This window comes from Haplochromis burtoni, unplaced genomic scaffold (assembly GCF_018398535.1).
Source record: "Haplochromis burtoni strain Fernald_Lab_line unplaced genomic scaffold, NCSU_Asbu1 Contig_133, whole genome shotgun sequence".
NCBI classification, from domain to species: domain Eukaryota; kingdom Metazoa; phylum Chordata; class Actinopteri; order Cichliformes; family Cichlidae; genus Haplochromis; species Haplochromis burtoni.
In genome coordinates, this window is record NW_024582494.1 from 1,415,741 (window position 1) to 1,429,780 (window position 14,040).

The window sequence follows — 14,040 nt, forward strand, 5'->3', positions numbered from 1 at the left end:
GTGCTACAGTATGAATATGACACCGATGAGACAGACACACACACACACACACACACACACACACACACACACACACACACACACACACACACACACACACACGTATGAGACTGTGAAGGTGAAACAATCTTCGACAGAAGTTTCAAAGTCCAACCGTTTTACAAGAAAAACAAATGGAAAAACTGCACAGAACCACACAAAGATAATCAATGGATAGGTTAATTAAAAGGTTATTCGACAGGTGAAAATATGAATAGCTGTAAAATTACAAATCCTCTGAAGCACCAGAGAGGAACACCTGCTGACAAAATAGCGTCCATGTTAACAAAAACGGCGCGTGTAAAAGAAGTTCTAACTCAAAACCTCCAAACCAGATCATCATAACATCATAACAAGGCAACACGTGAACAAAGAACTGCATCCGGTTTATTTATGAATGAATATGCAGATTTCATGCACTGTAGTTTGCAGGGGAGGAGAAAGTGGCCAGATTATGGTACAGACTGAGGTACAGTAAGTATAATTGCAAAATAAGACAATATTTATGTTACAGAGGAAGTTAAGTATGAACAGTGGAGACCAGAAGAATAGAAAACATCGACTAAATCTACTAAAGAACAAATGAAAGGTGGACAGAAGAAGAGTGACTTAAAGAGAAGCAGATGGTTTCCAGTCTGTCTCATCACTCAGGTCCAGTTGCAGCTCAGGTACCTCAGCACCTGCAGGCTGATGGGGTCACTGACTGGATGGATGGATGCTGACCAATCGGCTGGCTAGTATTAGCAGCTTAGCTGAACGAGTACCTTGCTGGCCAGCGTGCTATGGCACAATGACTAATGATCCAACTCACTCCTTCACTCAGACCTGCAGGCGAGCAGCGAACTGAGCTGTAATGTAATTCAAAGTAAAAGGTTGGCCTGCTAATGAACACTTTGCATGGAAGAGCACTAAAGGATAGAGACACAGTAAAGCGCTTAGTGACCTGTGAATCATTCAGCATGAGGTATAAAATAACCAAATATATATAAAAACCTTTTCTTAAAAATAAACTCCAACAAGACCTTTTTATGTAAACCAGCAGTTTGTACAGAAGACTTCAAACTGGCGTCACTTAAGAGACAAAATATTTTGCCATGTTTTTTTAAAAATACGAATACATTTGATGTCGACCCTCCTGTGGTGTCAGGAACATTACCTGTGATTCTGATGAATGAAAGAATAACATTTGTTTCTTTAATCAGCGTGTCGAGCACTAAATCACATGTTCAGAGACATTTTGGGTGAATTAAGCCCACATACACTGCGAAATGTTCTCCACCCTGGATTCTGACTAACAGAGCGAGCGTGGTGGTGGGAGAGGAGCTGTGCTGCATGAAAGTGTAGATGTGAGGGCAGCTCTCAGGTAGGAGATGGGCTATGAAATGACCTTTGCTTTCTGCTAACCTAGCACACAGAGACGCTCTTTATGCTGATGCATTTTGTGTGAGGTGTTGTGATGTGTAGGAACAAAGGCAACAGCAGGAGCAGGGTTCATCTTTGATTGCGTCCTCACAACTGTGGCTTCACTAACAGGCTCGCTGCTGCTGCAGGGATCCTGGCACCTAGCTCCTCTCAAACCCACACTCCATTTTTATTAGCATACATGAGTACTGTTTACACCTCACAGTTACATTTCACGTGCTTCACGTGTCACTGCTGAAGAAACCCAATGAAACCTAATTATGGGAACATTTGAAAGTCATACAACGACTGCGGCGCGTTGCGCATCTTTGATTTAATCAGTGCTGTCAGTGTTCATGTTAACGACGTGTCTCTGTCAGCGACACAGTGGGTTCTCTCATTATCTCGAGTCTGGACGGTTCATAGCTGAGATGGCTTCACAAGCTTTCACTACACTACACGAAGAAGAAGCTTCACGAAAGTTTAAAGTAAGAAATAAAAAGTGTTATCAAACATCTTTACGTAAGTTGTGCTCCAATGATATGCATGTATTCATCAATTAAGCATCATTCTGCCTGTTTTATAATTTCCTGTTTTTGTGGAGATGGCATCGGCCCTCTGTGACTCACCTGCAGGACAGGTGCACCCCTCTCCACGCCGTCTTCCAGCGGGCGCCACAATGTCCACTGTAATCCTGGATGTCCTGGTTATTTGTTTCTTGCGTGTTTGTGTCCTGCTGAGCACTGTGTGCATTACTTCTGTCCACACACCTCAGGTCTCAGCAATAAACACTAGTGTCTTCTGTTTTTGTAGCACCGAACGGGACCTTCAGAGGATTTGTGAGGACATTCAGTCAGTAATTAAGACGTTTATACACCCGACCAATCACCACAGAAAATTTACTGCAGCCGTGCTTCTCATTTTGCTCACGGCTACATGACGACTATTTTTCTAGGCTGTAATTTATCCAAAGCTGGAGAAAAATCAATATATGGTTTGATTAGATTTACGAACATTTAACAGCTGTAAAACAGGAGCGGTGCTCGGTGCTCTCAGCGGCAATGAGGCCCAAATTTATTTTTCTCAACCTTGAGTGAAAATGCACAGAAAACAAACAATAAACCTCAACAACAGACAGTGCTGTGCAAAAGTCTTGAGCCAACCACCATGTTTTTTTTACTATATTTTGCTTCCAAGGGGTCAGACTTTCTTTTAAAAGGCTTTCTGATGCAGTCCAAAGTTTTTGTTTCAGCCGAGCACTGATAGTCTTCAGTCCTGTACCTGACCGTTTTCTGAGGAATATTTATTTCTTTAAGATACAAACATATGTAGCAGCTGACAGACAACTTAGCAAAGAAATTAAATTGTATCTTTTGAGACTTTTTAAGTAACATAAGTAACAATCTGTCAAAAAACTGAATTTAAAAATCAGTGGCAACAAGATTTATGGAGTGATGAAGGCAAATGTTTTTGGTTCAGATCACTGTGTACGGAGGAAGTCAGGAGAACGGTCCAACACTGGGTGTAAACCACAGTGGAGCCTGTGTCACGGTTTGGGGATCTTTCCCAAACTGATGGAATTATGCACGACCATGACAATGATCCCAAACACACCGTGAGGCAGTAAAAGCAAACCTGCACAGGAAACACTAAATGAAACACTCGCAGTCATGGATTGGTCTCCACAGAGCCCAAACCACAACAACACTGAAGCGGTGTGGGATCATCATAGGATGGAACAAAAGGCAGCGAACATCCAAAGAAGAGCTTTGAATGTCCTTCAAGAAGAAAGCTTCCCTAACAGAGTTCAGGCTGTGTTGAAGAATAAAGGTGGTCATATGAAAATGTGACTTTCAAGCCTGTGCACTGTTTTTGGCCTGCACACTGTATCTCCACGTATGTTTGCACATTGCAATAAATCGCTGCACATACTTTCCATTTTCAAGAGATTAAAGTGTGTTGATCACACAATGTAAGAAGGAAGTTTTAAAAACACAGTGGCTTTGTTTGTCCTTATTTTGGACTTGGTCAACTTCTTTAAAGAAAATACACAGGAAAGCCGAAAAAACAGGCAATTTGTATAAACTGTTCCCAGGTTTTCAAACAAAGGTCTTGATTTTAAATATTTTCCCAGTCTGTAGTTTAAAAACAAAACAATCATATGTGTATATAATCAATTTCTAATCAGAGAACATGAAGCAACCCAAGCACATTTTGTGTTGCTGTCTCAGCCACTGTCAACAGCTTTACCAGGAAGCAGCCAGAGGAACGACTGAGTTTCTCTGCGTTCATGAGACAGACGTTGATACAACATGTCATTAGAACAGGAGATCCAGTCCAGCATGTTGTGTTGATTCACTGGCTTCACGCTTTCAGACAAAGAATTGCGCTGGTAGCTAGAAAAACAACTCTTGACCTGCAGTATTCCCCGGGCGGTGTACAGAAGGCAGCCCCCCCCTCGCCGCTAACCCCTTCTTCTGTAGACTGTATAAATAAATGATGAGACAGCTTCCCCACAACCCTACCACACTCACCCCTGAAACACTTCACACATGCATACACACACATATACGCACACACTCCCCACCCCCAACCTCTTATATTCCCATAGAGGCGTTCTATGACGCGACTCTGTACCGCCAGCATATAAATCCTTCATGGAGACCCTCTAACTCGCCGACCACGAGCAAGATTTGGAGACAAGAACAGGAACATACCCGCACACCTCCCTACATCAACTCTTTATATATTTGTTGATTTAGTTTTTAGTTCAGACAATTTTTATTTTCCTTTACGCTGTCGCACGCTTCATGTAGACGACTGACCGGTTTGTCAGGAGGATATCATCTCTCATTGTCTCCATAACTCCCCCAAAACAAACACACACGAACCTCTCCACACGCCAATTCCATGTCCTTCTTTGTAAGGTCCATTTATCCCATTTAACGACACCTCGCTGTGCAATATACACTATATTCTGATGGCATTACTGCCAGGGGAGCTGAAAAGGCCATTACATTATGATTGCCGCTGTATTAGCTCCACTTATCTCTTCCCTGCAAGCGCACAGGTGTAAATCCCGAACAAAGAGAAAGACAAACTGAGCTATAAAAGCGAAGAGACTCGACTTAACTCAGATCTGATATTAATCTAGAGAGACAAAAAGAGTGGGTTCACATAAACAACTTCAACATCCTCTGGTGCCAGGCTGTAAGGAGGAAACACAGCAGTAAAACCAGCCCGACACCCCCACCTCCCTTCCCCCATCGCGCCTTTTTTCTCACTTATTCCCATTCAGCCCTGCAGCCACAATTAATTCTACCAATCATCTCTCTCATAGAGGCCAGGGGAGCATTAAGAATGCACACTCACCGGGCGAGACTGCCAGCGAGGGAGGACCGGAGGAAGGGTGAGGAACTGCAGCAGCTCCGAGTTTATTGTGTACTATTTATACTGCCAGACTGCAAGCTAAGCAGCTCCCTAAAAAAATAAAATAAAGCCTTGTACAGTAGAGAAACACACACTCGACACATTCTGCAAAGTGTTAATATCTTTGTCTTGGTGTGCGAGAGAAACAAATGAGGCACATGTGACGAGTAAATTACCAACAGCCAAGTGAATACTTGACGAGAGGGAGAGAGTGCAAGCAAGAGGCCAGATGGGGTGTGAGATGATCTTTGGACCCGAGAGAGAAGACAAAACATCCAGGCACACTGGAAAATGATGAGAAAATTATACTGGGCAGACGAGCAGAGACAGGCCAAGAAACACGGGTGTGAATGAACTCTAAAGGCAGGATTTTAAAGAAGGTAGGTTTAAAATTTGAATCTATCTTTAAGGTTCTTCTAAGTGTGTATGAAGTGTTTGATATCTTCAGGGTGGAAGCTGGAGCATCTTACAGCTCTGAAGCTGGAAGAGAGACACACACGATGGATAAACTCTGCATTTAATCAGATTACACAGGCTTGAATCAAATATCAACTATAACCACTTTATGAGGAAAGCAGCAGCAATAATTAGAATTATTAGAGTTGAGGAAAGCAAATTTAAAACTGCCATTAAAGTATAAGTTTAAGTACGTCTGCAGTCAAACTCACCGTTGCATTTTGTAAATATGCAGTGATTCTCATTTCTTTGTCTTTAGCCGGGAAAATGGAAAATACCTGCAGCGATTTATTCAAACGTACATGGAAACAGAAAATGAACCAAAAACAGAGTTTTGTATGATTCTAACAAGCCTGGGTGTTTGCTGGCTTTTGTTCTGATATCTATCAGGATGATCCCACACTGTTGCGGTGATGTTGAGGTCTGGCGAGGCCAATCCATGACTGTGGCGTTCCCTTGTGTGCGTTTTTCTAGTCAGGATTGTTTTTATTGCAACGGTAGTGCGTTCGTGATCATTGTCCCTTTACTTCATCCAGGCCTGACGACTGGAATAGTGTCTATTTTGGCATCAGCCGGGCTCTGCTCGCTCGTCTTCAGCTAGTTCAGAATGAGGCAGCCCGACTCTTGACAGGCGCTCGTAAGCACGACCATATTTCTCCAGTCTTGGCTCGTTTACACTGGCTTCCAGTACGTTGTAGAATTGATTTTAAGTCTCTAAATGGATTAGCTCCGTCATACCTCTCTGATCTTTTAACTAAAAATACTGCAAACAGATCTCTCTGGTCAGCTGATAAGTTGCTTCTAGTTGTCCCTGTCAGCAGGCTCCAGGGAGACCGGGCCTTTACGATTGCTGCGCCCGTCTGCTTCTTCATACTAGGATCTCTCCAACACTCGACATTTCTAAATCCCGTCTGAAAACACATTTTTGCTCTGTAGCTTTTAATTGTGACTGAGTTTGTTTTATTCTCTGTGTGTGTTTGTTCTACTTTTTACTTTTGTTACTATGTACAGCACTTTGGTTAACATGTGTTGTTTTTAAATGTGCTCATTAATGGGGATGGGTACCGAATCTGACATAAACGGTAGTAACCAGACCGAAAAGCAGCGCACATTTCAGTGCTTTTTTTCCCCTGAGATGTCAGACACTTTGGATTCTAGCCAATCATTTTACCTTTGCAAGCGATAGTAGGCGGGCCCAGGTACGTACGTTCTTTTAGAGCAGAGCTACAGATTAAAAATGCCCAAGGCGAAGCGGTCAAAAGTCTGGCTGTACTTCACAGCAAAAGATGCAAACTCAGCAGCAACAAGTGCTTTAAGCTGATACTGTGATACTGTCAAAGGAGGTAACACCTCGAATCTGATGAAACACCTGGCGACGCATAGCGTTTTTTTAAAAGCCGAGAAATGCGCCGTATTTGATAGCTTGCTGCGAGACCTCACACCGAGCACATCTACTGCGGGTGTGGTGCCTGTTATCGGACCCGGAGTTAGCAACATCCCCCAAAAACCCGAAGAGGAGAGTCCTGGCCCCTAGCCCTGCCAGTGTAGCAGAAATGATGAGGATGATGATGCAGCAGCAGCCGTTCTTCTCTGCGTGAGTAGCTTCATGTTGTTCGTGTGTAATTTACGTTGAGTAGGCTAACCACGTTATTACATTAATGCATGTAAGGTGAACTAGCAAACATCATCATAGCTACATGCGGCTGTCTTCTTGTTTGATGGCAGATACTCCCTTCACCCTGGCCAAAAAGGCTAAAATGACCAAAGAAAAAGAGGGAAACAGCTGAACATGAGAGGTTTTGGACAAAGTTTGTGTTTTTTCCATTGATTAAGCTTCCAGCCAAGAGTGATACCATATATGCCCCATAGCTGCAGAAAAGGCTAACATTGTTATCTTTTTACAAAAAACAGCTGAACATGAGAGGTTTTTGGACAAAGTTTGTGTTCTCCATTGTTTAAGCACCGGCACCGTTTCAAAAGTACCGGTTTGGTACTGGTATCAGATAAAACCTACACGATACCCATCCCTACTCCCTATAAATAAATAAATTGATTGACTGATTGATTCTGAATGTATAATGCCATCACTTTTAAGCCACACCTCCACTGAGACCATTTCGGATGAGGCTTCAGTGACTAGTAGGTGATCAACTAAAGCAGGGGTGTCCAGGCCTCGAGGGCCGGTGTCCTGCAGGTTTTAGATCTCACCCTGTGTCAACACACCTGATTCAAATGATTAGTTCATCACCAGGCCTTTGGAGAACATCAAGACATGTTGAGGAGGTCATTTAGCCATTTGAATCAGCTGTGTTGGATCAAGGACACATCTAAAACCTGCAGGACACCGGGCCTCGAGGCCTGGGTTTGGCTAATAGCTGTTTGGGAATCACTGTGTTGTTGCAAAAACACAGTTGTATGCCTGTCAAATGTTGTTCTCTTACCAGTTTTCTTTAGATTCAGCTAAAGAAAAGAAGGATAGTAGTAAAATGCCCAAATAAACAATTTAAAAATGTGTTCTTTTGTAATTATCTATGTGTAGATACATCATTGGTTCATTGTTAAGCGTCTTAACAAACAACAAAAGCATTTGATTGAAAATGGTCAAGGAAACAGACTGGACTGAAAAAGTGAGCAAAAAAATTAGCCACTGTTCAAAGAGAAAAACTGAAAGACCCTCATAAACCCCGGAGAACTCATGCTCAAGACCACTTTAAAAAATGACAGGAAAGTCTGGCGTCTTGGGGCCAAAATACAAAGAAACAAGTCTTGATGCATTCTCAATCATCCAGGTAAGGAAATCTCTAAAAGTTTTGGAGACAAAGAAATAATGTGACTCAAGACTTTTAGTGCTGTAGCTTGTAGAGCTAGTGGTGTGTTGGATCTGTCCAAGGTCCTGATGCTGGAGAAGAAATGAGCTCAAAATGCCTCCGTTAAAAACAAACAAACAAGCCTGTCGTAGAAACAGAACAGACAGAGTGGAAGGTTCAAGACAGAGAAACTTTTACTTGTCAATCAAACTGTGTAATTAGGAGAGTACAAAAGATGCAGAGAAGTTTGGCTGTGTAGCAATTACCCCAGTGAGTCCCTAAACAAGACAAAGATGCTACAACATGCTGATGGACGCACGCTAACAGGCAAAGTTTCTGAGAACAACATGAACTGGGTCACATTTGTTTTACAGGCTGAGTTTTGTCCATAATTTGTCCTTCATATATAAAAAAGAGAACTAACAAGAAACAATGCAACTAAACCCCTAATGCATGACATAAACCCTTCACTTAAGGCATTCTTACATCCACTGTAAACTCAGATGTACAGAAGAAAAAGTATAAATGTGAACAGAAACATGTCGCTGTAGGTCAGTAAAGGAGGAAACATGGCTGAAAGCTAACTGGGAATGAGGAAGCAACATGAGGCATGACGGGACAGAGAGAGAAGAAATAGGAAAAATTACAGTCCACACAGAAAGCGGTGTGAGACCAGGGGGCTGATGGGAAAGTTAATTAATGCCTGCCCTACTTTGTTAGAGGGCAGTAAATAAACTAAAAAAGCAAAGCATAAGAAAAGTCAGCGTGTGTGCGTCAGTCTGAGCAAACGTCTTTATCTCTTGCCTTTCTTCTCCTCTCTCCCTTCTTATTTTACTGAGCCGCTGCTGTGAAGTGTTATCTCTGACAGTCAGAGTGACACAAAGTTTGGCTCAGACCCCCCCTCTCTCCTCCCAGCATCGCGGGCCTTGAAGATCAGGATAGTTTCTCTCAGAGTTTCACTGACTGCATCTACCTACAGGTAGATAGAGAAAAGGCAACCTGATAGCAGCACAAATTAAGCTGTCTGATTTATCTCATTGGGCGAAATGCTCGGCTGGACTTTTCAGCTTCAGTTGCACTCGGACAGCCTCTGAGATCCAGAATAATATAAGAAAAAACAGCTTGTGTGTAAAATCTGCTCTCAGGATACTGTAGACTAAAAGGAAGCATACACCACTTTCTTTGATCAGTAATATCATTCTGCTGTCAGAGTCGTTTCTTAAGCCTGTGCTTGCTTTTTAATGCGATAGTCATTATTAATATCATATTTCTTTACACAGGCTCCCACAGCTTGGAAAATGCAGATTGTATTCCTGGCAGCAGTTCGTAGTTTAATAAAGGAGCAGGAATTAGTATCAATGTCTTAGTATGCAGAGTCACGCAGCAGATCAGTCACACAAAACTGAAGCAAATCTAATCTCACATCAGATCTGATTTCATGGAACCAGTCGCTGCAGAGTCGGTCTCTACGGTAAGGACGACTTCCCTGAGAGTCTCAGAGTTTTGTTATAGTTTTTACTAAAGATTTCCTCTTAAATGCATTATGATGTCACTAGAATCACGATTTTGTAGGCACCATTATCACTCTGTGGTTTTCTCTCTGTTGTTGGAAAGACCACGTTACACACACAGCATGCAAAAAACGAAAGTTTCTGCAGGACTGAAGTCTGCGCTGCTGTTTACAATAAGTGCAAATATTTCAGCTACATTTCATCTATTTATCTGAATGAACTTGTTCCCAGTGCAAATGTGCTGAATTTGTATTACTTGTAACACAATTTTCTTTTAATGACAAATGGTCCAGAACACTGGTACTAAACTTCTGTCCATTTAACTGGTACAAAGAAAATGTACCAGTTAATACGATGAATACGAAGCCTTGCAGGTTATTCTGAAAATAAAAACTTTTTTTCACTGGTCCCAGGTTTTTACTGGGACTTTCTCCATTATCAACCATTTGGGAACCAGCATCTAATTAGTGCCCTACACATCTGTTGTTCTGTGGATTAAAGGATGTTGTCGCCATCTCACTTGCAACATCTGGTCTCTGCATGCTAATATTTGCCAATAGCATTTAGCATGAATGAAACATGACACACACGTCTGTTATGTAAATCTGGTATTTCACAGTTACAGTCGTTTGTTTTTGCTTTATATTATATCACAGTTTTATAGTTTTGCACTGCACCCACATCACTCTGCACAGAAAGGATGAACTGATCTCTTTCAACTCAACATTATAAAACATCAGCAAAAACCTTTCCCACAGTCTGCAGAAGTGAGTGAAGATTGCGCTTCTCATTTGTGTAAATCTTGAACCATTAAAGCAGGATTACACAACACTATAGAACACTTGTGCATGAGCCGGCAGTGACTGTGAGCAGAAAATATGGTAGCACAGAGCTTCAGGATACAAAATACAAAGCTGCTCTTGGAAAACTGCTCCCTGATTCACTGAGCTGGAAAAATGAAGTATATTTTGAGTAACACCTAATTAAAAAATTAGAAGAGATGTGCAAGAGGGACGAGGGGGGAGAGTGTGGGGGACAGCAGAGTGCAGGGCAGCAGGTATCATGAACTAACTGCACAGGTCCACAGCTGGAGGGGAATTCCTTCATGTGTTTAAGTGTTTCCACTGAACCAAAACACTATTTCTGAGCTGCTATCTGGAAGCAAAGATGTTGAGCAAACACAAATGTTTGTGAGAACTGACCCACTAACACTATAAAACCTTTTGTCCTGCTCCAAAGCTTTTTCACTAAACACTTATCTCCTGAATGATGACTAGACTCAGCTGACAGCCTAACACCATTAGTCAGGGCTGGTCTACATGGTCACGGCTCATTAAGATAACAATAAGGTTTACGTTGAGCATCACACAAACGTGACTGATATTAATCATCTGGTCTGTGGAGAAAAGAGTGTCGGAAATGCTCGATTGTGCTGCTAATGTCTCATTTTGCCGCTCTGCTGGAGAGGCACGGAGGACTGCAACCTCTAACGTGTTGCTTCAGCGGCTCTCTTTTCATTTTTGCCTCCTTGGTTGTCTCTTCATCAGTTTTCCTTCAGCTTGAGGAAAAATAGATGTTTATTTCCTCTCTCAGCTCCCTCCTTCGCTGTTTCTCCTGTCCCCGTCTTTCCTCACCACTGAACTTATTCTTCTGATCTACATGCAGCCAAGTGGAAGGACTGAGCGTGGCATCCTAGACTCACTGCATTCATACGGAAAATGAGGAGCACACAGGAGCCGAGGAGGAAGTCATCAGGGTCCAGTTTGTAGCTGTACTAAAGTATGGTAGCAGTAAGACGGGATGATCGGTTATTCAAGAGAGAGAAACAATACTGAGAGTGTCATTTTTTCTGTGCATGTGCGCTGATTTTTTTTTTCTGCACCTGACAAAGACAAAGGAGCAACAGCAGAGCCATCCCCAAAGTACATACACACAACAGAAGCTTTCAAACACGCTTCAAAATTAATATGTCTCATTATCGCACTTTGTCCATCTTTGCACTTTTTAATCAATATTACAGCCTGTGTGAAAAACCACACGACAGGGGAACGGAGCAGCTGTCCTGTAGATTTTGCATAACCTTACATCATCTGCACGAGCTCCACTGTAGTCTGCTCGGTCCTTTCTTACATTGGAAGCGTGCGCAGTGTCGTAAGACAGAGGACTTCTCCGGTCAAGCCGACTGATGAAATAAGCTAAATATATCACCGCAATAACAGGTGAAAAGTGATGCAGCTGAAGATCAGAAACGAGGCGAGATCATGAAGAAAGAAACAAAATAAAATTGCTGTGGAAATCGTGCACATGGGAAGCAGTTGACACCTTTGATGGATGAAAAGAGGAAATGAACTGCCATGTTTCAAGCACTTATTATTCACTGGAGAACCAGAGCAGGCTTAATGAAAAGGGCCGATTTTCTTATTTAATACAGTTAAATAAAAACAGAAAAAGACAAAAGCATTTAGTGGCAAAAACCAAAGAATAATCAGGGACATTCAGTGCTAGCTGCTCAACGGATACTTAAAAAGAAAATCACATGTTGATTACAGTACACGTAAGGTAAGATGGGAAAGAAATGTTTTATTCAAACATTAGACCTGCAGCCAAAATGACCCTCGACAGCAGAGCTGCTTTTGACAACTATAATAACACCTGGAAGGAGGAAAATTGCTCTTCCATTTCAGCATCTACGTGTGTGTGTGTGTGTGTGTGTGTGTGTGTGTGTGTGTGTGTGTGAACTACAAATGCTCCAACAGACTTGCATGAGTTTTAGCGTGTGTGTGTGTGATGCTGGTGTGTGTGTGTGTGTGTGTGTGTGTGTGTGTGTGTGTGTCCTGCCCCATTTTTGAGCGCTGGTTGGTTGGGAGTGACATTGTCATTATCGACATCTCTGCCTGCTCCCCTGGATCCTGTAGCCATTAGCAACCGACTCCGGGAGTTGGCCTCTCCTCTGTTGCAGCCAATTGCTTTCACATCACTGTGTAACTGTGTGCATGAATGCGAATGAGCAGGTGTTCCTTATTCATTTGTGTGTGTGTGTGTGTGCATCCATGTGTGTGCACGCATGTTGGATGTGGCTCTATGATAGCACCATGATTGAATGTGTCTGGCTAGATTATTTGATAAAATGCAGTCTCACTCTTACTCATTTATTCCCAATTTATTTTGTGTCAAGACAAATGTTCCAGCCCGCTTTAGCTGCGCAGCGAGAGAACAGAAACAAACAAAACATGCACATATTCAAACCAGTCGTGCTGAGCAGAAAACTGCACAGCAGAAGAAAGCAGTCAGCATAAGATAATCAATAAGCCCTGATTAGTCCTACTCAGTACCTTTGTATTGCGTGGCAAGCAACAGCCCTTTCTGCGTGTGCCCGGGAATCAATACTGTGATCTCTGATTAGGCCGCGATGCACATCTCAGTGAGCAGAGGGAAAAGAGCAGTATACACCAACTGACTGTGAAATTAGACTGAAAAAGCACCAGTGCATGATAGATGGCAAACTCAAACCATATTGCAGGCCACGTTTCCCAGAACACAAATTAAGCTGAATGTATGTTCCTAAAAGGCATAAGAGGAGAGCGATTCAGCGGCAGATTTCCGGCTCAAAGCCCAGCTTCTAATAAGGAAAGTCAGCAAATGCACGATTGCTGCTGCTGTTTTTGTTCATGAGTACAATAACATATGTTCAATATGTTTTCATAACCGAGCTGCGTACTGTCATAGCTCTTTGCTTTGGAGCAATTTCTTTCCTCTGCAAGCCTCCAGGTCGACACTTTACATAACAGATCCAATACCCCGAGCACTTTTTGGCACAGTGACATGAAAATCCTTTTACACTGAAGGCCGTGTGTCCACCCAAGAAAATCTGCGTACTCCCAATAATTGTTTCTAAAGTCACATCAGACTCAGGTGCACTGTTGTATTTCTGGGCTAGAGTACGCGATGTCAAGAAATACTGATTTCTTTGTATTTTTGATCACATGAACTGTTTTTGTATCAGATTAGACAGTTAAAAATTCCCCAATTTAAAACACATTTGTTCACCGCAGAAATGGATAAATGGAGACAAATATAAAGTGCTTATAAATTATGCTAATATGTCTTTTTCCCTGTTACCATGGAAGCCACTCGTGTGACAGATCACTGGGGTGTGCCTATAGGGAACTAAGAATACCAGTGAGAAGCGTGTGTGTGGGAGAGCGATCATATATTAGAGCTACATTACTCGCTGGTGCACGAGTTTAATCAGGCCGGTAATGTAAGCAGAGCGGGCTGATGGAGGAGGGTCCTCTGGGAGTTGCAGCTCTTTGTGTCTCTCAAATCCCTCTGGACCAGGACATCCTCCTCCTCTCACCTCTACATTGCCATCTTTCCACCCCCATTTTCTATTCCTA

General features: G+C 42.5%; 1 protein-coding gene across 1 annotated transcript in view; it reads right to left on the reverse strand.

Annotated features, from left to right (window-relative positions):
* Positions 1 to 14,040, reverse strand: part of atp6ap1a (ATPase H+ transporting accessory protein 1a) — a 20,335-nt gene that overhangs the window by 2,045 nt on the left and 4,250 nt on the right. The window lies entirely within an intron of this gene.